The sequence below is a fragment of the Syzygium oleosum genome, unplaced genomic scaffold, assembly GCF_021117445.2.
Source record: "Syzygium oleosum isolate NSW1041296 unplaced genomic scaffold, Sole_v2.1 Sole_v2.18, whole genome shotgun sequence".
Classification (NCBI taxonomy): Eukaryota; Viridiplantae; Streptophyta; class Magnoliopsida; order Myrtales; family Myrtaceae; genus Syzygium; species Syzygium oleosum.
The window spans coordinates 7,069,939-7,094,226 of NW_026607502.1; the positions used below are offsets into that span (position 1 = coordinate 7,069,939).

Sequence of the window (24,288 nt, forward strand, 5' to 3'; positions counted from 1 at the left end):
ACAACATGATTCCTACCAGATTTCCCATCGAAGAGGATGTTACTTTTGACAGGATCAAGGCCATGAATCCATCATTAGATTGAGTAATCTATGTATTAGCATCTCAATTGACAAACAAAGATGCATATAGATACATGGAAATTCATCATCTCAACATCGGTGTGTCCTGGATTTGAGAAAAGTAAAAATGTTATGATGGTGCCTCCAGTGGCTTATTAATCCATGACAGAATCAGTGGACATAAGCTACTAAAAATGCAATCAAAACCACATAGACATGAGTAGTTGCCATGATCAATCAATTATTAGAAGTGTTATTCCACATTGGTTAAATAAAGGGTTTCAACAGGGGTCATATACATTTAGTCTACCTCTGACTAATACTTTAAGCTTTTTGGTGGAACTTTTGCTAATAAGTAATGAAGTTCTTTCTTATTATGCATAAATGAATGAAAAGAAACACATAATAAACATCCTCTGTTCTAGGAAACAAACCTTAATAGAACTTGGAAAAAGGTAATACTCTCTGTTTGCATAAGAACATATTCGTGTCATGTCAAGGATGAAGAGTCTTTCTTCGTGACTGATGACGTATAATGACATGCAATGTACTTCAAAGGCATTCTTATCTATTTTCATTCCCACCAGGATCACAAGCCAGATGATGCCGAAGCATTGCATTCACTTAGTCGACCAATTTCCCTGAGATTACTTGAAATAAGTTAGAAAGCAATAAGACATCGACATAACCCCATGCCAAACCGAAACTACTAATGTGAAGTAGGTACTCTTAACCGAATATGATACTTTAACTGCTATATGTACAATTACTAGGAAACACGGATGATCTCCAGAACCCAATCTCTATCGTGCTGCTATCATGCATATATTCTTCATAATTCTACATGGAGCATATGTGTTCTCCATCATTCTGGTATTCTCTTTGAGTGAATGATAATGAAAGAACATGATTTCTCTCATTAAGATTCAGAGACATACATCAAACTGTTGTGAAAACGATAATAAAAGAACATGACTAGAATCTTCCAAGTCAATTTGCACTCCTAATATTGCCAATATGCAGTTCCTATGTCAAGATTACAATTATAGTTGGAAGTCCTCGCTTCTGATGCAGTACCAATTAAGCTCTCCATAGAATTAAAAATCATACGCACAACTCCTCCCACTTCATTTTAGAGCCATAAACAGCTGGGTAGTACCCGAGCTCTAAAGATTTTTTGTCCCCGTCATCAGCCTAGCCAAAAATGGTGCACATTTCTGGCTGAAACCACAGTTATTGCAGGAGTGGCTTTCTAATTCCATTAATTGGCAACTGTAACAAAACAGTCTGATTTGAGCTGTAGTTCAAGAAAAGATGGCATTAAGAGATCTAGATCAGCTCTTAAACATTGAAGGACTTAAACAAATCACCTTTCTAGCCACCCATTGATTACTTGTCATGTTTATCCCAAAAAAATGAAAGCAATACAGTTGATTGAAGGACTTCCTCCATACTTCTGGTTTGGATCTTACACTGTTATCCACAATACAGCGGAAATCCTCTGTTCTTCTAAAGCCTCTGGGGTGTAGGCATTGTCATCACCAAACAATGACCGAACTGAAGTAATAAATTGCGAATGATGTTAAGGTACGAATTTGCAAGATGATTAATAAAGGCATGAAGTAAAACAAAGAACGAGTGGTGACATGATTTGTACCTGATTTCCACCATTGATGATAATACTTTCAGCTTGACCAAGGCCATATATCTGCCTTCGGAGAGAGTATCCTTCACATTGGCATATTAAGCGATGAACGAAGTTTGACACAGATCCATGGATAAAACAAATGTCGCTTATTTTATGGTGGCAACGTCTAAAGCCTCCAAACTAAGCTCCAAAGATTGATCTTTTCCTTACCATTTCACAATCAAGCTTCCCAAACAGCACAGATGGAGTTTTTGTAGGCGAATCAGGGAGAGACTCCACTGCGGAACAATGTAGCACCATCGATCGAGGGCATGGCTCAATCGTGGACCAACCTTCTTGCCCAACATGAGAAAAGATAAACATTGAAAAGCTAAGGAACAGACAATAAGTTGGCCAAAGCAGTCTCCACCCCTGCATCAAACATAATTCATTCCCGCTGGGGACGCAAACCTCAAATTCATAGTTGAACCGGCTAACGACCATATATTTCTCAAGCACGACTCAACGTCATTCTTCAACACCTTTTTGTGAACTGAAATCTTCAGGTAACTTAAAAGAAAAGCCACTTACTGTCAGATTCAGTTCGCTCTGTACTCTGAATTTCGCATTGGTGCGGGCAACAGTTGACTAGCATAGAGTTTGTAACCTTCAAAAAGCAAGATAATCACATTGTAGAGGATCCATACAGAGGATGACAGAATGAAAACCAACCATGGAAATAGAAACAAATTTAATGGTGTTTCTGTTTCAACATTAGAAATCAAAACGTACTTCCTGACCTTGTCAGCAAGACAATAATTATTTTGCTATAATTGGCCATAAAATGCATATTTTATGCTTTCTGAAGGTTTGAAGCACTGAGTATTGAATAAAAGACACATTGCAAATGCTAAAAACAATAGTATAGATGAAAGTTAAAAGCAAAAGTTCTTCCAAACACACCACAATGTCAGAGCTCGATAACTCCTGGTGAAAGAAGAAACCAATGGACTTCTATTATCGCAGCTCAAGCTTTTGCATTTTCCCACGGTCAGAAGGAGATAAGGAGCAATTCCACTCAACTAGAAAGCTAGCAAAGAAAAAGTAAGGAAAAAATGAACAAGCCATATCACCATCACAACAATTCGGACACTAGCATCCTTTTCCGTGTGAAATTAGTAGCCTTCAACACCATTTCACTATGTTATTAGCTAACTGGGATGAGTGAGGACATCCACATACTCATGGAGAAAATGCTACTTTGGATCATAGGTACAAACAAATGGTTCATAGGAGATTGTTCATCTTTCCACTCCTCGTCACCCCTCATGGTGCTTCAAGATCCCAGAGCAGGAAAGAAATGGCTATGAAAGTAGAACCTCACCAATCAAGGTTCGTGTTCAACCTGAAGTTAGTTCACATTAGTTCCGACAACTCCACAGTCAATTTCCACGCTACCTAGACAGGGTGATAAAATCAACCTAAACCTGTAATAGGCTCATAAGTCCTGATAAACCTGCTATACATGCTCTACGACTGCTCAAATAACATGAGGAAAATTCACCACCATTGACACGAAACCTAATCAAAAGCTGCTATAGTTATCTCATTACACCATAGCAAACTGGTAGAAGAGAATAACCGAGCAGATCTCTGCACCTAAGAGGAATCACAAGCTGATAAATATAATAGGACAACTAAACATCCTTTGCTGAACATCCAGAAAAGCTCGAATTAGTTTCATTTCATTTCCTCCATGTGCAGACATCAAATATCCAAAATCAGACCAACAATAGCTACTCAAAACCTCGAATCACCAGAATGTGCATGCACCAATCACGCCAAGAATCAACCAATGAATAAACCGATCAATCAGCGACAAGAATGGATTAATGTTAAAAGGGGTCCAATCACCTGGACTCTGAAGATATGGCAACCAGAAGCAATGAAGACCCAACATGAAGATCCTTCCTCATTAGCCTGACCAGAAAAGGACGCAGTGTAAACTCATTAGGCCTTAAACAACGTCTAGAGAGAGAGAGAGAGAGAGGGTTTTGGGGTTTTGGAGATTCAACCGATTACATGAAAGAGCGAGGCGAGTATAGACTGGAGATTTTCCAGGAGAGGGATGGTGAATGAGAGGGGAAGGAACCACTGCCTTCACCAGATTCCTCGCCTCCAACATTCTCTCTCTCCCATAATCACCCCCCATCGTCGAACTCCTCCGTTGCTCCATTTCAAGCTGGAGCACAAGGGTCAAAGCAATCGGTGACTGGGTGAGGCTACAAGTCGAATTCCATTTCTCAGCTAGAGGAGCATGTGAGCATGAATCTCACTTTCGAATCAGTCGTCCCATCGTCCACCGGAAGAAGAAGAAGACAGAAGACAGAGCATCACACCAGATGACGCTGGACCTCAGAGTCTCTTCCCCTTTTCTCTCTGTGCTCGATATCCACCCTCCTCCTCTTCTTACCCCAATGCCCTAGAATCGCACCACGTCCTTGGCAACCTCGTGGGCTTCCTCATGAAGATCCGACTATAGCCCCCCGCAAACCTCAGTCAGCTTCTTGCTGTTTCTTCCCGCCAAAACCATGGCCCGTCGATGGTAAAAAGTCCGGTAATTTCTGGAGTGACTCGCACCCATCCCTATAAAAAGCACTCCAGCAATTTACTTAGGCAGCGAATTTCCACTAAGCTTTTGCAATGCCTAACAATCAAACTGCTTCAGATGCTCCGACTTTGAAAGGTCCAGCACTTGAATGTACTTGCGCCCAGAGATAATTCAACACTTCCAGGGATCCCAATTTTTCAAGGCCTCGTATCGCATGGAGTTTTATCTGCCTCTTCATCATAGTCGTCGAAGTGGGAAAACATAAAAGCGTGCGGACAGGTTCAACCTTCTTAGGGATTTTAAAGCTTCCAGTTCCATCCAATTCCTTCAGCCCATTGCATCGCAGGAGCTCTAATTTCGAGAAAAATTCCCAAATCGGAAAGCTTTTGGCAACCTTTCCAATTTGGGACAATTCCAAACGAGAAGCTTCCGTGTGCAGGAGGGAAGCTTTGGGATGCTCTGAAGAGACTTGTAATAATCAAAGGGTGAGCTCCTTTAGATGCTTCAGGTGAGAGAGCGATGGCAGCTCATTGCTCCGACAGGTGAGCCGCAGGGATGATAAGCTAACAAGAGGTTTTGGGAGTGATTGAAGCTCGCTACAGTAAAGTAAATCGAGGTGTTCGAGAGAAGAAAGCTGATCTAAGTTTTTCGGCAAGCTAGAAAATTTTGTTTCAAATAAACATAGGGTCTTTAGAGAAGACGATCCACCTTTATCAACGTGAATTTGTCCTTCTAGGTCAAGGCATCCACAGGCATCAAAGTCTTGGAGGCTTTGCAATTTCCCAATAGAGCTCGGTAACCCTTTTATCATGCTACAACAAATCCTCACAATTTTTAATTTGTTCAAATCCCCGATGGATTCAGGTAATTCCTTAATACCCATAAATGACAAGTTCAGCTCAACCAACTCTCCCAACTTCCCATTTGAAAAAGGGATCTGTTGCAAACGTGGAGGAGCCTGCTAACGACAATCTTACCAGACGGAGACGGACTATTGAGCTGGGAACTTCAGTCACTCTCTGACACCATATGGCATTAAGCGTCTTCAGCTTCTTCAAAGATCCTATACATGGAGGGATTTCTTTTATCCAAGTCTTGTCTACGACAAGTTCCTCCAAATTTCTAGTTCACCAAGTTGTTCGGATAACTTCTCCAGATTCACACAGCGGCTCAAGTTCAAGGAAGTGAGGCACTTGACATCTCCAACGGAAGGGTCGATTTCCTCCAAACGGACACAATATTCTAGGATTAGCATCTCCAAGTTTTTAAACGCGGAGAGATTAGGGGGGCTCCGCAAATTGAAGCACCGCGAAAGATTAAGAACTTTCAACCTCTCCATCTACAAGAAAGAAACATGTTCCTAGAGTAGCAGTTAGAAATAGAATGATTTATCATCAAATGTAACAAAATAGAAAGCCTTTTTCATCTTCACCTTAATTGAACTCCATCCTCTCCAATTTTCACTAATACAATTTCCACTAATATTGTCTTATGATAAATCAAGCATGATCAATTTCTCCAAATGAACGTTGGTTGTCTCGAAAGAGTCAGGACATCTCTCCCACTTTAGCCATCTTAATTCAGAAAGTGATCCTTCGAAATCTCCAGAAAAACCCACGGCACTCAAATGAAGGAACTTCACGTTAGGCATTCTTTTGAAGCTCTCTTGCTCTATGAACTCTCTAGAGCCCCTTTCGTCCAGACGTAGTGCCTCAATATTTTCATTTTCCTCCTACAAAAAACAAAATAAAATTAAGGATTGTAATTGCCATCCAACCTCCTTTTGTTATTATACTCTGCATGTTGTTGTGGCCGATGCATTTTGTCTACACTTGTAGGGAAAAAGAAATATACGTGATTTTTTGTAATTACATGATCATGTAATATGTCAATTTTCACTCGTTTGCCCCAAATTTTGATGTTTCATGTGAAATTCTTTTATGAAATTAGTCAAGTTTTCTTAGAAATTTTGAAATTAAATTTTGTTACATCCGTAGTATTGACGACTGACTAAATAAGGTGTCCCTTTGACATATGTGAGAACTGTTGCACATTTGAAAAACAAAAAGTACCTAATCAGAGTTATGCATTCATAAAGCATGACAACTCATTCCCTTCCCGTTCATAAAATATTTTTGGTTTTGGTGTATGGCTGGATGGAAACAAGAATTTGGTCTATTGAACTTGAGTTTTCTTTTTTGGATATTCAAGCTCAAAGCTCAACAACTAATCCTTAGATGAGTTAGAAATTGTCCAATCAATTCTAAACTTACCAATTTTGCAATTTAGTCTTAATACTTTTGTGTGAAATTCCAATGTAGTCATTTCGGCTAATTTTTGCATGAAATTGTTGATGTGGCGGTGTGCCTTGTAGGATAGACATAAACGATTGGATCGTGAAGAAAATTGATCGAAATGATTACATTGGAATTTAATGCAAATGTTAAAGACTAAATTGGCAAAATTGATAAGTTTATGATTAAATGGACATTCGCACAATAGATTTACGATCGATTAGGTAATTTTCTCCTAAGATGAACGCGCTACTCAATTAGTCATCATTGAATTTGCCCCAATCAGTCATAAAATTCGACTTGATCTTAAGAATTTGTTAGTGCACTTTTTGCCATTCACCCATTCATATAAAAATATATCAATTAGTAAATAAAGGATAGTGATTGTTGGCACTTAAATTTTGCCCAATCATTTAGGGTTTTATCGCATAAAAAAATTTAGGGTTTAATTTTTAAACTACTAAGCAAAAAATATTTTCATTAAATTACATGGCATATAGATATTAGGCACATTTGCATTAATAGGGTCTATTAGGACACAAATTTTTTTTTTAAAAAAAGATTTTCGGGCCGGGTTCGTCGGCCCATTCTTTTTTCCTCTTCTTTTTATTTTTACGCGGCCCATTTTTATCTTCTCCTTCCGTTTCATTATCCCACACGGGCAGGCCCTCTTTCCTTCGGCCCGGCCCGCGTCTGTTCATCTCCCTCCTCCTCAGTCAATGTTTCAGAACATACGGGGGAGGAACAGTGCAGAAGAACAGAGAAGCCAGAGGGGCGCGGGGCACGCCGGCGTGATCCTCGGGTTGTGAGCAGGCCGGCCACGGCAGGCTGGCGGTGGCAGGGGCCATGCGCGCCTGCTGGCCGGCTCCGCGCCACTGGCCGCCCTTACATCCGAGGTCGAGAGGGAGAAATCGGGGGGTTCCGCATAGAGAAATCCGAGAGAGAGAGATCCCGAGAGAGAGAGAGTGAGTCCGAGAGCTCCAGGGCGTGAGATCTGAGAGCGAACGGTCTCCTCGGTGACTACTACACCTCAACCGTGACCGGCCAAGCTCCGACGCGCACCCCCATTGCACACGGTAGGTCACGTACCCGAGCTGCTGTCGGGTTTTGTTTCGTGCGATTCGGGGCCAATTTCCCGAGGATTTCGGCTCGTTGGCGTGCGAGGCGACCGGACCTAGTACGATCTATCTCACTCGCCCTCGTTCGCCACCGTCGAGCTGGATAGGGAGTGCCGCAATGGCAGCCCCCTCCCCTGTTTTTGCTTCCATCCTCTGTTTCTCGGGTTCACTGATCGGAGCTCGCGGCCGTCCGGCTGGCGCGAGTTTCGGCCCGTGATGCCTCATGCGTGCTTTTGCTTCTTCATGCGTCTCGTGTTGACGATTTTAGCCCGTTTTGAGCCTCGATCGTGCCAGAAATCCATCGTTTTTTGCCGCGCGCTCCAACTGTTTGTTGTTATGCCTGAACCGAGCTCCTTGAATTTGTCTCTGTGCTATTGCATTTTGTTTATGCTGGAATGCCGGACGGTCCCGGTGAGCCGATGGCCGCCACGACGGTGACGCTAGCAGGGGAGGCCCGTAGATTTGCTCGGCGGTTGGGGCGTGGTCGCGAAGGGAACCGGATAGCCAGTCCCTCATCGGGATCCGGCTGGTTCGCGGCTGATTCACGGATGGCTAACTCCATGTCGGGGCGGCGGCCGACATTCAAGTGATTCAGGTCGGGAGTCGGGTCGCGGGCACTAGGGTTTCAAGTGAGTCGGGTCGACGGCCGCAAGTCGGGTCGGGCGTGTGGGTCTAAACGAGTAGGGTTTTATTTGGTGTTTGGGCTTAATTTTAGGGTTTATTAGGTTTTAGGTTTTTTTAGTTTAGAATTAGAATAGTTTTTTTTAGGTCTTGGGCCATTTCGCGGATGGGCTGAAGTTGGGAATTGGGCTAGATTATCATTTGTGTTTTATTTTCTTGTTGGGCTTTGGGCTCTTGTTTTTAAAAAAAAGGAATTTTGGGCTGGGCCATTTTTTTTTAAATAATAATTTCGAAAAAATTAGACCGGGCTCAATAAATGAGCCCAGTTCGATTGCGGACCCGGGCCGGTGCGCCCGTGTTAGTCCCGATCCGGGTCGGATGTGGAGATCCGACCTAGATCCGATTTATATTATTTTAATATTAAAAAAAATTTTAAAATTTTTTTTAGAAAAATTCCGAAAATCAAAAATTGGAAATTGGGTTTTAAAGTTATTTTTCTCTCCCCTTTTGTGTGATTAGCTTATGTTTGATTGCACCTCGTTTGATTCGCACGCTTTGAATTGTGCGTTTAATTTAATCTCGCATGTGGTCGACTATGCATGTTAGGTTTATGTATTAATTGTTGCTTTCTTTAGCTTGGTTAGGAATGAATTTTTGAGACTTCTTGTTAATGTGAACACGTTAGGCGGTAATTGAACAAGGTTAGGTACCGAAAGGACACTAGTTGGTCAATTAGTGTAATCAAGTCCCCGTACCCATTGAATCTCTGGTTCGTGGAAGTGAAGCATTTCTCTCGTGCTTTACTTAGGTGTTTAATCGACCTATCAAAAACTGATTAGTGGCGACTCCTAAATGAAATTGATTTGCATGTTAATAACTTAAACCGAAGTCGCGAATTGGTATGGGCTTGTGAGAGTTCGAGCTAGGTTTAACTTAGTAATCCATTAGCCTAACCCTTTAGGCGGCGGGGCCGGTTCGGGGAGGTCACGACAATGATTATTATCGTTTTCCTTTTTTTTGCATTCTAACATTTATTTTTTGCTCTCCAGTTATGTTATTTGATAAGTTAATTATCTGTTTTTTCTTAGCTAATGTCTAACAATAGATTTTTGTCTCTTTGTTGGTGTGTGTGCATAAGGCTCAATTAATCCGTACCAAGAAGGGATCGCTCATTACATAATAGAGGTGGATATTGTATCACACCAAAGGCAGATAAAATGAGGAGAACACAATTTCTGTCACCTTTCACTATTCCGTCACTTACTTCCTATAATCATTTAATTTCTTAATTTCGATCTTTGCTTTTTCAGTTTTTTTATCGAAAATTACTTTGTATGAATATGTACAAAATCATATGCTGGTTGTTAGTTAGTTTCTTCTGTCGTAATTTACTATTGTTTGATTTTGCACAACATTCATTAATGTTGAATTATGTGCTCAAAATACGTACGACTAGATCCGTGCATAGCACCAGTATGAACACATGTATATATTATGACCGCTGGATAGAATAGCCTTATGCTGTTGCTAGAAAATGATGTGAAAATGCCAAAAGAGCAAAATAGATAGAGTTAATAGTACACAAATTTAATAACCCTATTCTGAGCCTCATAATCACTAGTGCAAAACTTTACATGAACTAGAGGCCAGAATGGGATGTAGCTTTTACCAAGAAAATGCTAATAGCATGCTGAGAACGGTCAAAGATAGAGAAAAAGAACAGTAACAATAGTAATTTGAGGGACTACCATTAGATAACATGTGAGAGGCCAAAAGTAGACAAACTTGTTACCTTGCATCCTAGAACTTTCATGGCTTCCTCATCCCATAGTCTGCTACAATTCCAAGGCTTCTTAGCTGCAGAATAGGCTATATATCTGCCTAGATCTCTTAATTGATCATGCATTCTTAGCTCATTGTTACCACCATATTTTATTAACAAAAGTTCGATCATTCTTGCCAATCCGGAAGCTGGGTACAAATCGAGATCCTTCCATAGGTAAGTGACAATTCTTTTGTCAATTCCAATGCAAAAGCAGGCTATGCCTAGAAACATTCGTTTTTCCTGATCTCCTAATGAATAGTAACTAATCTTCAACTTTTCTTTTACATCCATATGAGGCACCTTCCTCAATTTCTGCAGTGTCTCTGTCCATATGACTTCATCTTTTCCTTTGAGATATGAACCTATAATCTCGAGAACTAGAGGAAGCCCTCCTGTGGTGGCAACAATATCCCTAGAAAGATTCACGAGTTTTGTTGGAGGTTGTTTCGCTCCAAATGCATACAAGACTTCAAGAGGGCCTTATCTTTGTCATTCATTTCTTCGAGTTCATAACATTTATATTCAGACTTCAAGAGGGCCTTATCTTGACTTCTAATAATGATTCTACTTCCTAATTCGAAATTACAACCTCCAATCAATTTATCTATGTGGTCCCGATGACCCACGTCATCAAGAAGTATAAGTACCTTCTTTTTTTCACAACTTGATCGGATGTTTACAATCTCTCTCACAGGATCACGCGCACTACTTTCATGATTTTCTATTATATCTGAGATTAGTAGTTTTTGGATATGCTCCATACCCTTGCGATTAATTGTTTCTCTGATATCCATAAGAAAGCTGCGGCACTCAAATTTCTTAGCAAGCTTATTATATATGTTTGTGATCAGAGTTGTCTTACCGATGCCACCAATCCCATAGATCCCAATAATTCGAGTTTCAGAAGTATCAGTATCCGCCAATTTCATAACCTCACCTACTCGATCACCAATTCCAACCAAGTTCCTAGGAAGAGGTGATAGGAAATCATGTTGCTGCTCGCCCGTTATTACTCGTACAAGTTCTTTTATTAATTCCGCTTCACGCCTGTCAAACAACACAACACATGATAACTTATTAATGGCTCCACAAAACAAGAATTAAGGATGATAAATAGAAAAATTCTTCTTCCGGCGAGGATCTGTTAAAATAAGGTGAACGACGTACCCACTAGCAAATTTGCCTGATTCGTATACTCTAAGAGTAAGTGCTTTTTTGAGCGCTTCCGGCCCTTGTTGCTTGACCTCCTCATCAAAACGATCCATACTGGATTTGAAGGCCTCTCCAAATTTCCCCTGCATGCGTTTCACATCCTCCGGTTTCACCTTGTAAAGCACAGGCAAGACTATTTGTCTCTTACTTTCCTTGCACTCCATAATATGAATGAGTTCGTGGAGGCACCATTCACTAGCAGCGTAATTTTTTGAGATGACTGGGATCGAAACCTTAGAGTGCTCAATTGCACTGAGAAGATTTTCAGCAATGCCCTCACCAAAAGGGGAGGTTCTCATCATCTCTGAACACGAAGTTTGGATGGAATGGCAGACCCACATCTAGGAGTTTATGGTAGAGATGATCGACAAAGCCATTGCGAGTATTAGGACCTCTAAAGCTCAAGAATACGTAGTAATTGTTTCCAATCACAGAGGTGGGCGAAGCAGATGGCCCAGAATTCGCGCCGGACTCTGACGGCACATTGATCTTCTCCAATGAGTCCGAAGAGGGAAGAAGAAGAGTCTCTTCGGTCTCGCTCTCCTCCCACTGTAATTCAAACAATTCTTCAAGGAGGTCGGGTCTTGATTGCTTCGACATGGTCGGAGTCAAAGCTTCGGTGAATTCAGCTCGCTTGCGTTGTCTGGTTGAGGGAAGAAGAAGAGTCTCTTCGCTCTCGCCCTCCTCCGACTGTAATTCAAACAATTCTTTGAGGAGGTCAGGTTTCGGTCGCTTCGACATGGTCGGAGTTGAAGCTTCAGTGAATTCAGCTCGCATGCGTTGTTGGGTCATGGGAAGAAGAAGAGTCTCTTCGCTCTCGCCCTCCTCCGACTGTAATTCAAACAATTCTTCAAGGAGGTCCGGTGTTGGTCACTTTGACATGGTCGGAGTCGACGCGTCGGTGAATTCAGCTCACTTGCGTTGTCGGGTCGAGGGAAGAAGAACAGTCTCTTTGCTCTCGCACTCCTCTGACTGTAGTTCGAACAATTCTTCAAGGAGGTCCGGTGTTGGTCGCTTCAACATGGTCGGAGTCGAAGCTTCGGTGAATTCAGCTCGCTTGCGCTGTCGCGTCGGGGGATGATCTTCCATTGCAGTGCACTCTCTCTCTCTCTCTCTCTCTCTCTCTCTCTCTCTCTCTCTCTCTGAGACTCGACTGTTATGGATAGTTTTGAGCAGGAAAATGATTACTCAACTATCTCTGCATCACATTTACAGCGTGGCTGGTGAGGAGGAAGAAGGGAAAGCAGGAGGCAAGGCACGATTACTCCTCGACTATTATGCATAATTTAATCTCTCACAGTACGTTGGTCGTTTCATACAATTTCATATGTTCACACTAGGAATCTGGAGATGCCTTCAAATTGACTAAAAACCAACTACTCACTCGTTGCCTTCTTGTGGTCGAAACTCCTCATCCTCGACGTTAGCTTCTTGGCAATATCCGATGGATGATCATTCCATTCGCTGCTCCAGGCGCACCTTTCCTTTCCGCTTCGTGGAGTCTTCCTCTACGCGTGCTAAGTCGTGGCCTTTTAGGCATTATCTGGTGGCGGTTCTATCTCAATGCTGAATGGAATCAAGACGAGCTGATTTTCTTATCATTTATATCAGCAGTTCAGTTTGCCCGTGCTACGCATGGGTGCATCGGGTTTATTTTATTGTCATTTTTCACCGCAACGTTAGTACCGTGTCGAAAACCAAGGAAAAAAAAGGAATAAAATAACTTAGGGTGCGCATGGCAAAATTTCTGTGCCCGAAAACTAATTCTGCTTAGAAATGATTCTTTTTTATTTTGTGCCCGGGAACAATTTCTATGCATTTGAAGGCATTTGGTAACTGCAAAAAATTTCTATTCTTGGAATAGAAAAAGAACATAAATGCATTTGGTAACTACACAAAATTTCTTTTTATTCATAATATTTTGAAATTTTTAATATTTCTTTCTTTTTTTTTCCTTTTTTTTTCTTTCTTCCCCTTCCTTTCCTTGGCCATGGCCGGTCGCCGGCGCCGGTGACCGGCCACAGGATAGGGTCGACGAGGGCGTCACGGCCCTCACTGCCACCCTCTCCGCCGGCCTCGCCGTCACGACCCATCTCCCTAGCCTAGGTCGCAACGGCGAGTCGGCCTCACCATGGCTGGGCGAAGCCTCGCCATTGCGGCCACGAGCTGCATTCACCCAGGCGGCAAGGTCGCTCTCGCCCAGGCCGCAAGCCGCCCTCACCGGATCTGGCAAGGGCGGCGGCGAGGGTCCAACCCTTGTCCTCGCTGGTGAGGGGTACCCTCGCGGTCGCCGGCCACAGGCTAAGAAGAAGAAGAAGAAGAAGAAGAAGAAGCTACTTTTTTTTGCTTCTTGATTTTATTCCAAAATTGAAGAAGAACTGATTCTCATTTTTGTTCCAGAATCAAGAAGCTACTTTTTTTTGCTTCTTGATTCTATTCCAAAATTGATTCTTCTGGGAATAAATTTTTGCAAATTTGTGCCCGGGAACAAAAAGTTTACCAAACGCATTTATGTTCTAAAACTGATTTTAGAAACAAAAGAACATAAATTTTCACTGTTTGACAACTTGCCAAACGGGCCCTTAATGGCTACATTGTCACTACGATCATCTTACCATTACTGTGGCCTATAGACCCGTGCTATGCACGGAAAAGTCTTGTGAAATATATTATAGGAAATAATCATTTGAGAAGTATGTTGATCATCATGAAAATAAGAGCTTTCGTAATATTGGAAGTGAAACATCTATAAGTTGGCAAAAAGAAAAAGTGAAATATCTAAAAGTGAACATTAATAAAAAATTTATTAATTTTACTCGTCACTCACTATTTCCACTGATAAATTTCTATTTTGAATTATGAGCTTTTACATAAATAGATAACTTACACTGGCCCCATTTGGTTCAGCATTTGAGCCCTTGTCGCAACCTACCTTCGGTTTCCTAACATTATAAAAGGAGGTCTCGCTTGGTACGCGCTAGGTCTAGGCTCGGGGCTTAACTTGAGCTCTCCCAAGCCTATACCATATTGCGACTTGGGGTTTAGGTTTTTAATTTGTAAGTGATTTTTATCTAGGAGTTGCTACTAATCAATTTGGGGTGAATCGATTAGAAACTCAAGTAAGGTGATGAGAGAATCACCATACTCCTACGAACTAGAGATTAAATGAGTTCGGAAACTTGGTTACATTAGTTGAATGACTAGTGCTCTTTTGGTACCTTTTTACCCTATTCATTTCAGAAAATATTTGTTAGGCAATTTGGATTGATTTTAGGATTTTTCTCCTAATATGTGAGTTGATCAAACGAGTGTTCAATCATTAACGTTTAGCAGTCAAGATAGATATGTAGTCTAGGGTCCCAACCCTAACTAAGGAGACAACATTTAAAATATGGCAATTTATGCAATTAAAAACAACAAGCATAATAATAATACAACAGCAGTAAAGATAACATGCAAAATACTATCATATAGCTCTATAGGATTATCCGATTTAAGCATAATCAAATAATTCGAATAATTTAGAGAAATATTAAAAAATACTAGTTTCTAAACTATTTCCTAATTAAAAAAATTTAAAAAATGATTTTTCAAATATTTTTTTTATTATTTTAATAATAATAATAATAATAAAACCCGATTTTAAAATTTTTTTATTTTTAAAAAATTAATAAAAATAATAAAATATTAATATCATAATCAACCGGGTCGGGTCGGCGAACATGGGTCGAGTCAGATCTGACCCGAGTCAACGGATTTGACCCAAAATGCTGACTCGGGTCGAATCTTCGGATCCAAACTAGGTCAGGTGGTCAACCCGAGTTGTTGACTGGGGTTGTGAACCAGGTCAGGTTGGTCCTCGCGTGTACAAACACACAAGGGTGTCGGCCGAGCGAGATCCGGCTTCTCGCCGGCCGATTCAGGTCAACTCTGGCCTAGCTTTCGCCTCCCGGGACCCCTATGAAGCTCTCCGACCATCCAACTCACCGTCCAACCATCTATTCACCAGCCGGCGACTAAAAACAAATCGGCCTCGTTGAAGCATTTCCTCAAACACTTAGTGTGCGTGCAGAAAACAATGGGAATCCGACTTGTTTCAGGGCCCTGGCCAACTCCGGCGACCACCACTCACCTTCGACGCGACGTATGGACCGAGGGCAAGGATGGTATAGGTCGAGATTTGCACGAAACGGCCAGCGCGAGTCCTGGCCAAACCGCACACAAAAACAGGGGCAGGTAGGGAAGCTCATGACTGGGGAAAACTCACCGGTCAAGGCTGCTTCCGGGGGGTCGCCGATCGGTCCACGGGCAACGGGGAGGCTGGCTGGCGTCCTTCTTAGTCCCTGCAAACTCTCAAACCTCTCATTTTCTCTCTGTTACTCTCTAACTCTTTGAAAATTTCTCTCTTTCTCCTCTGTTTCTCACTTTTTGACCGCGCTCTTCTCCTCTCTTCTTCGACCTTCATAGGCGATGCCAGCCACCTACCCCGCCCTAGAAGTCATGGCCTTAATGGCCTTGTGCCGGCCATAACCTACGCCACGACTTTGGTGGCCATCCTAGGCTGGTGTAGGGAGGACAAATACGGCTTCTGCTTCTTGACTTCCATGGCCACTAAGAAGGGAAAAAGGAGAGAGAGAGAGACTGGAAAGGGGGAGGGATGGGATTGGCCATCAATGCCTTCCCCCCTGCTGCTCCTTACTTGCTCGAGACTTTGTTTGATGGAGATGGCGAGGCTGCTCGGCCATCTATCGATTGGACGGTCTGAAACAAGGAAAGGTAGAGGCAAGTGGGAGGAAGGAAGGAGGGATGGGCCGGCGGGGAGGAGAAGGAAAAGAAAGAGTTTGGCCGGGCCGGTCCCAGCTCATGCGGGAGGGAGAAGAAAAAGGGAAAGCGGGCCGGGCCCACGCTGGGGAAAAAAGAAAGGGCCGGGTCGACTCGGCCCCGACCCAGCTCGACCCAGATTTTTTTTAATTTTTTAATTAATTTTTTTTGAAAGTTAATTAAGAAAATATGCTTTAATAGGCCCTATTAATGCAAATGTGCATAATGTCTATATGCAATGCAATTAGATAAAAAATATTTTTTTGTTTTAGGAACTAAAAATTAATTCTTAAATTTTGCATAATTAATTTTGGACAAATTAAAAATAAGTGTCAACAGCTCTAAAGTCCCTTTGGCAAATGCAAATGGTGTTTGACAGCTTTTTTTACTCATTTTGAGGAGATACAATTGCATTTTTAATGCTCTCTAAGGGATTTTTGGCCAATGTAAGGTTAGAGGTGCCTTGGAAAGTTGCATTTTCGGAATGCAACTTGCACTATTCATCGTCAACTATTCATCTTCCCCAGATAGTAGGTCCGGTGGCCGACGACTGTCGCCAGAGGGCTAGCCCGACCCCGATGACCACAGCTTGGGGGTCATGCAACCTCGGCGACCATCGCCTAGGGTCGAGCGACCCCAGCGGCAGTTGCCGGGGTTGTGCGACCCCAGGCGGTGGTCACCGGACCTTAAGCGTTGCTTGGGTTGTGCAACCCAGGCGACGCTTGAGGTCGTGCGACCTTAGGCAACCTCGCCTGAGTTCAGGCGGCGATGGCCAGCAACCAGTGGTTGAGCTCCACCAAAAACTTTTTTTATTTATTTAAATATTAGTAAAAGTTCTTTACAAAATATAGTTTTTACCAAATGGTATTTAAGTCAAAGTTGCTTTCAAATGTGATTTTAAAAAGGGAAAATATCACAAAAAACCCTAAACTATGCCATTTGCGACAATTTTACCTTGAACTTTTTTTTATGACACAAAAAACCCCAAACTATGCTACTTGTGAAAAATTTATCTTGAACTTTTTTTGTGACACTAAAAACTCTAAACTATACCCATTGTGACATATTTACTCCACAATACTTTGGCCCAAGGGCATTTTCGACTTTTTCCTTTTTCTATTTTTTTTTCCTTTTATTTTTCTTTCTTCTTCAGCAGAGGGAAGCCGGCAAGGGTCACCCTCGCCGGCGTTGGGCGAGGACTGCCCTCGCCAGATCCGGTAAGGACGACCCTCGCCGGCGTCGGGCAAGTGTCGCCCTCGCCCTCGCCAGATCCGGGGAAGCGACCCTCATTGGCGTAGGGCGAGCGTTGCCCTCGGCTGACTCAGGTGAGGGCAGCCCTTTCCCGACGCTGGTGAAGGTAGCCCTCGCCCGACGCCAGATCTGGCAAGGGCCGCCCTCGCCAGCTTCCCTCTGTTGGAGAAGAAAGAAAAAAAATAAAAAAAGGATGTCGCGACCTAACATTTCTCTCAGGCTAATGGATTGTTAAGACTAATCTTAACTCGGGCCCTCCCAAGCCCTACCAATTCGCAACTTAGAGTTTAAGTTTTTAACATGCAAAAGTTTTTATGCTCGGAGTCGCCACTAATCAATTTATGGTAGGTTGATTAGAAACCTAAATAAAACATAGGGAGATATGTTTTATTCCTACGAACCAGAGATTCTAAGCCCGGGGACTTGATTACGCTAGATCTGGTCTAACGCCCTTTCGGTACCTTTTCTTTTCAAAAATGTTTTGGCAAGCAGTTTGGATCCATTTCAACTTAGTTACTAATATGTGAGGTGTTCATGCGAGTGCGCAAACCACCAATTTAACACCCAGAAAGCATTAAATAAATTGCAAGTTTGGAAGAATTACTTACCTGGAAGCAACGTAAGCATCTGCATTGTTAGCTAGAAAATCACATTGACACCCTAATATGATTTCTAATTAACAAGCAATTCACTCAATTTCTTTTTTGGATTTTCACTTATTTAAATGAAATCTAGCCTATATGCAATGACATGCGAAAATGACATGCGATTAATGCAACCTAGCATGCAAACTATATGTCGTGCGACGACGTGACCTATTTCTAATGACAGGACGAATGATTATTTTTGGTATTTTTTCAATTTAAATTCGGAATAATAAAAATGCCTAAATTAACATGCAAACTATGATGACTTAATCTACGCTAGAATGATTTCTTTTTAGGATTTTTGTTAAAATTCGAAATCATGAATTAACCTGAATAATCTATTAAGATTAGAATATTACTTAGTTTAAACTAGGAAATAAATCATCTCAAGTCCTAATTTAAATTAAATAACTACTCTATCTTCTAGATATATTTAGGATTCCTAGACATGCAAAAACTCTAATACAAATCTAATTAATATTTTTTTTTGAATTTTCTGTTTATTTGAAAAAGGAAAGCAATTAAATAAACAAGGATAGCAACCACATTCAAAACGTCCACGCGATCCGCCATATTTGTTTCAAACTCGGATTAGGCACAAAAATCAAACTATCGGTCATATCTATAGGGTTATAGATATCGACGGAAAGCCGATTATTCAAATTTGGAAAGCGGATAAAAATCATTATCGTACCCAAGTGGTTATGGATAGAATAATAATTTTCCGTATCGCCGAGTATCGAACCTTAGGGATAAGGTCGGATAGTTGTCCAGATACGTTGCTAAATTAGGAAGTTTTCCTAATTTTGAATATTTAAAAATATTGCGGATATATCGAACATTATCCTAAGATATCTAAATATCCACATGATATTCACGAAATATTCAAACACCCATATTAGGAAATTAAATATTCTGAAAATATCGGATAATGTTGAATTACCTAATTTGCAGATAACTTCCAAATTCGAATTGTGGATCGGGATCGGACTCGGATGACGGGCGACGCGGCGTCGGCGTGGCAGCTCACGGTGGCGTCCGGCACGGTGGTACAGTTCACGAACTTGCTGGATCGTGTGGACTTTCAGTTCGGTGGGGGTGTTCGGTGGCTTGCGTGAGGGGATCGTCGCAGCAAAGTCTCGGAACACGTGAAGAATGAGCACCGGAAGAGTGAAAGAACCTCCACTGATCAAGACTCGTTTACCGCAGGGAGCATCGTCAATGTTGGTGTCCCCACGTCGCAGAACAAGAAGATGAATCTTAGACAATGTCTTGTTTGCTCTTCACTTGCTTTACTCAACCTTCACTTCCTGTTTGCTCTTCAAGACTACACCGCCATATTGCTTCTTTTGTATATTGTCTTTAGAGAGTCCCTGTGCAACTCTCCTCCTTCTCCCCAATTTGTAGACGTGAATTCTACGTGAGACTTCCGTGGACTGACGTTGGAGTGGTCAACGTGGGCATGGCAGTGTTGACTTCGGGGCAGAAGTGATTCACAGCCAGAAGTATGGCTGTGAGCAGGGGCAAGCGGCGGCGGTTGACGCAGCAGACGGAGATGATGCGACATCGGGCGTGCGGCGGCGCGGGGAACAGAATCACGAGGCAGCAGCGGCTCGGTGAGATGGTGCGGCGGGGCTCCGGGCGGCGACGTGCGGCCGCGCGGGGAGCGGCGCTCTCTCTCTCTTCTTCTTCTTCTTTTTTTTCTTCTCTCACTTTTTCTCTCTGAAAATTCTGATCTGAAAAACTGTGTCCGAAATTGTGTGTCCTCCCTAAAATCCTGACCTAATGATGTATATATAACACTAATCTAGGTCAATTAGATGGGCTCTCTAGTCCTAATGGGCTTAGGCTTGGGCTTAGATTTTAATTTAATTTAAATGGGCTGAATTAATTAAGGATAATGGGCTGAATTAAGCTCAAATTAAAACAACCGAGCCCGTTTGACTTGTAATTCCCGGCCCTTGCATTCCAAGCGAGCCGAGTCCCATTCGATGAAATTTAAGCTCGTTCGTCACCGCCGGTCCGATGCAAAATGCAATTAATCTAAAATGAATTTAAACTATATGTTATGCAACCTAAATATTTTTGTTTAGGGGTTAAAAATTTATTTCCTAATTTTCTATACAAATTACTACTAAATGATACGCCAAAATTTAGGTGTCAACAGCTGCCCCTCTTTGAAGGTGAGCTCGTAGAGGTTGCATTCAAAGACTAAATGATACCTAAATTTCAACCATGCAAATGCAATGAATGTTGTTTTTGTCGGGATTATGAGTCCCATTTTAAAATGCATTAAGAAATGATGCATGCTAATATGAGTGGAAAACATACCTGGAATTACTTACCTGACAGGAGTGAGATAGCGCAATTCAAGGCACGACTCGGACTTTGTATGTTGTTTGGCAAATGTCTGGGCTCATTTCCATAGGTATTGCCTGATATACGTTGATGAACTTCGGTGATCTGCAGTTAAGTCAAAACACACGAAGAAAGCTCGACGTATCCAATCATCATCTGGATTCGTGAGAACAGTTCCGATCTTTACCAACTACCTATACATCTCCATAGGTGTTTGCAAAGATTTGGTCGCTTCACTTATACCTGCTCATAAGTGAATTGCGGGGAGAACTTTTGAAGTCAAGAGGATATTCCGACCTTTACATATACCTGCTCATATGCAAAGATTTGGCCGCCTCACTTATACCTGCTCATAAGCGAGTAGCGGGGGGAACACCTGGGGTTGAAAGAATATTCCGACCTTTACATATACCTGCTCATATGCAAGGATTTGGCCACTTCACCTATACCTGCTCATAGGCGAGTAGCGGGGGAATACCTGAGATTTGGGGAGAATTCCGACCTTTACATATACCTGCTCATATGCGAAGATTTGGCCGTTTCACCTATACCTGCTCATAGGTGAGTAACGGGAGAATCTTCTCGAGATTGTATGAAAATCTGTGATTTGGTGAACAAAGGGGCTAGCCCAAGTGTTCAAGGGTTCCTTGACAAAGTACATGGATATCATCAGAGGTACTTGAAAAAGCTTGATCAATAGACACCTAAACATCATCAAAGGCATCTAGAGATCGCAAAAATGATCAAATGTGGGTCCTGACGATTGCTCGAACAGGTTAGGGACACCTAGATAGTCATAGACATCCTAGGGATAGAGATATACGTACCTGGCGATATCTCCAACTCTGAAGGTGTGTCTCCTGTTAGACACGGTTTTAAGTAACATGTAATATGCATTCGCACACTGTCAAGAACATATATACACATGCACTATGATTTTCAACTGATTTTCATGCACGATGGTTTTGTCAAATCGGTATTACAAACTCCGCTGGGGAACAATCATGACAAGACAATCCAAACTTACAAGTGGGTATCTTGAAAATGTCGAATGAGGGACTTCCGATCTAAAAGGGCTTTTTCTCATTCTCATTGAAAAAGGCTGATTTATGAGAATCACTCCATCTCACCTTCATCATGTGGACAAGGGTCCGAGTATTCTCGCAAGCGGTACGACCTTACCAATCTGAGAGGTCTTTGTCAGGACCGTAACATGGGCTTGGTCAATGGCTTAGCAAAAGGGGACTCTTTGAGTCAAGGCTATTGAAAGAACAATACTCCGCAATCGTCTCCGGGTTTACAAGTCAAGAACCCTGCAAAACGAGATAGAAATGGACTTGCTCGCACTTCTTCGAGCTAAGCTTATAAACATCTGAATCCTTCGTTAGTTCAAGTGCCCTAATTTGAAGAGACTTTACAAGGGACGTAACGTAGGCTAGGCTCATGGGTTGAGAAATGAATAGATCATTAGGTTCAAAATGTGTATAATTAGGGTGAATAAGTTGGTGATCATCTCGGCATTATCACCGGTCCTCTTTTCCGCTAGGGATTGTCTTCTCGATAGATGCTCCATTGGCCTCGAGAGCTCATCACTTGACTCCTTAAGATTGTGGATGACTTTGACACATCTCAACATTTTCTACTCCGAAATTCTCTCCTTTTTCTTCATTTTTTTTCTTTCATTCTCTTCTTCTTCTTTTCTTTTCTTTTTTTTTTCATGGGCATTGGCCTTGCTTTTACCAGGCACACTACTTTTTCATGCCCCCTAGTTTTTTTTTTTTTAAATTTTTGACTTTTGACATACACTGTCTACAATGCATATATTGGCCAGCCACCCTTTGGCTTGTTTTGACCGAATGATTAACATTTGGACTTTCAGGGTCTTCGTCTTCTATCGGCGCTCTGGATATGCTGCGTGGACAGTGATGAATTTTGCCTTGCCCCAGTGTGGGGGATGATCACCAATTGGGTTTAAGAAACGAATTTGCAGGCTCAATTGGGCTTAGCAAAGGATAAAGTGTGTATATGATAGAGAAAGAAATGCTCTTCATCATTCTAAGGCACTTGAACTTCGTGTGAATTCATCTGAAAAAGCAACACTCGAAGATTGATGCAAGTGAGAGCAAGACAATCTCTATTCATTTTTCACCTTATAATGCTGACTTACCTCCAGTTTGCCTCGATGTGGGGTGGTTCTTGACAGGGGTAATTTGAAAGAATTTCTCCAAGTGTTTAGGCTCAAAGTGGTGAAACAATGGATAAACTGTAGTGTTTGGGATAGAGAAATGAACCACCTCTCGTCATTTCGGTTGCCGTACCCTTTGCGAGATAACCCTTTACCTTGCAGACATGGGATTTTTCCACTCAATTCACTGGAGATTAGTGCATGGGACTGTGTATAGGATATGGCTTGCCTTTCATCATCCCGATGTACCTCATTCAACACATTCAATTCATTCCACATGGGTCATCAGATTGTCCAAATAGATTCTTCCTTTGAAGTCAATGATACTGATCGACAAAATAACCATGCAGAAATTAAAGCCAATACAAACATCTTAACTTGAAATTGGTTGAAACCATTTATTCATCAGTGAAATGTTTGCAATTCAGAATATGAAACCAAACACTTGAAAACTTTTGCTGCAAAATGTTAGATTTTATCAGGGGTAATATATCTTCACAGCATCAGAATTAACAGGAGTGGAGAACTCACGACCGTCCATTTCTGCAAGAATTAGGGCACCTCCGGGAAGCACCTTTTTAACCACATATGGACCAATGTAGTTTGGGGCAAATTTACCCCCAGGAACAGGAAAGACTGGCAGTACCTTCCTTAGGACTAGGTCATTTACCTCGAAGTGTCTTGGACGCACCTTTTGGTTGAAGGATCCAGCTATCCTCTGCTGATAGGTTTGACCGTGGCAAATGGCTTTCAATCGCTTCTCATCTATTAGGTTCAACTGCTCATGCCTTTGTTGCATCCATTCCGCCTCGGATAACTCCACTTGAGACAAGACTCGCAGGGAAGGGATCTCTACTTCGACGGGCAGGACTGCTTTCATGCCATACACTAAGGAAAAAGGTGTCGCTCCAACAGAGGTTCGGATGGAAGTCCGATACGCCATTAGTGCAAATGGCAACCTTTCATGCCAGTCACGATAGTTTTCAGCCGTTTTGGCTAGGATCTTCTTGATGTTCTTGTTAGCAGCTTCAACTGCTCCATTCATCTGTGGACGATAGGGAGATGAATTCAAGTGCTGGATCTTGAACTCATTGAACAACTGATCTATGAACTTGTTGTTTAAATTTGTCCCATTATCGGTGACAATAGCTTCAGGGGCACCATAACGAGCGATTATGTCTCGCCTAATGAATCTTACAACATTCTTTGCAGTGACGTTTGCATAAGATGCCGCTTCAATCCACTTGGAGAAATAATCAATCGCGACCAAGATAAACCGGTGTCCGTTCGATGCCTTGGGATTAATTGGGCCAATTACATCAATACCCCACATTGAAAAAGGCCATGGCTCAGACAACTGATGTAATTCCGTCGGAGGAACATTTATTTTATCCCCGTGAACCTGACAGCGATGACATCTTCGAACATGCTGGATGCAATCACTTTCAAGGCTAAGCCAATAATAACCCAACCTCATGATCTTCTTTGCTAACATGTGACCATTCATGTGTGGACCACATATTCCCTCGTGTACTTCTTGCATGATTCTGGTAGCTTCAGCCGCATCTACACACCTCAGTAGGATCGAATCATAGGATCTTTTGTACAGCTTTTCACCACTGACAAAGAATTTTGAAGCCATTTTCATTATGTACTTC

General features: G+C 42.0%; 1 pseudogene; it reads right to left on the minus strand.

Moving 5' to 3' along the window:
• Positions 1 to 947: 947 nt before the first annotated feature.
• LOC115687107 (disease resistance protein L6-like) lies at positions 948 to 12,231 on the minus strand (annotated as a pseudogene).
• Positions 12,232 to 24,288: the final 12,057 nt, after the last annotated feature.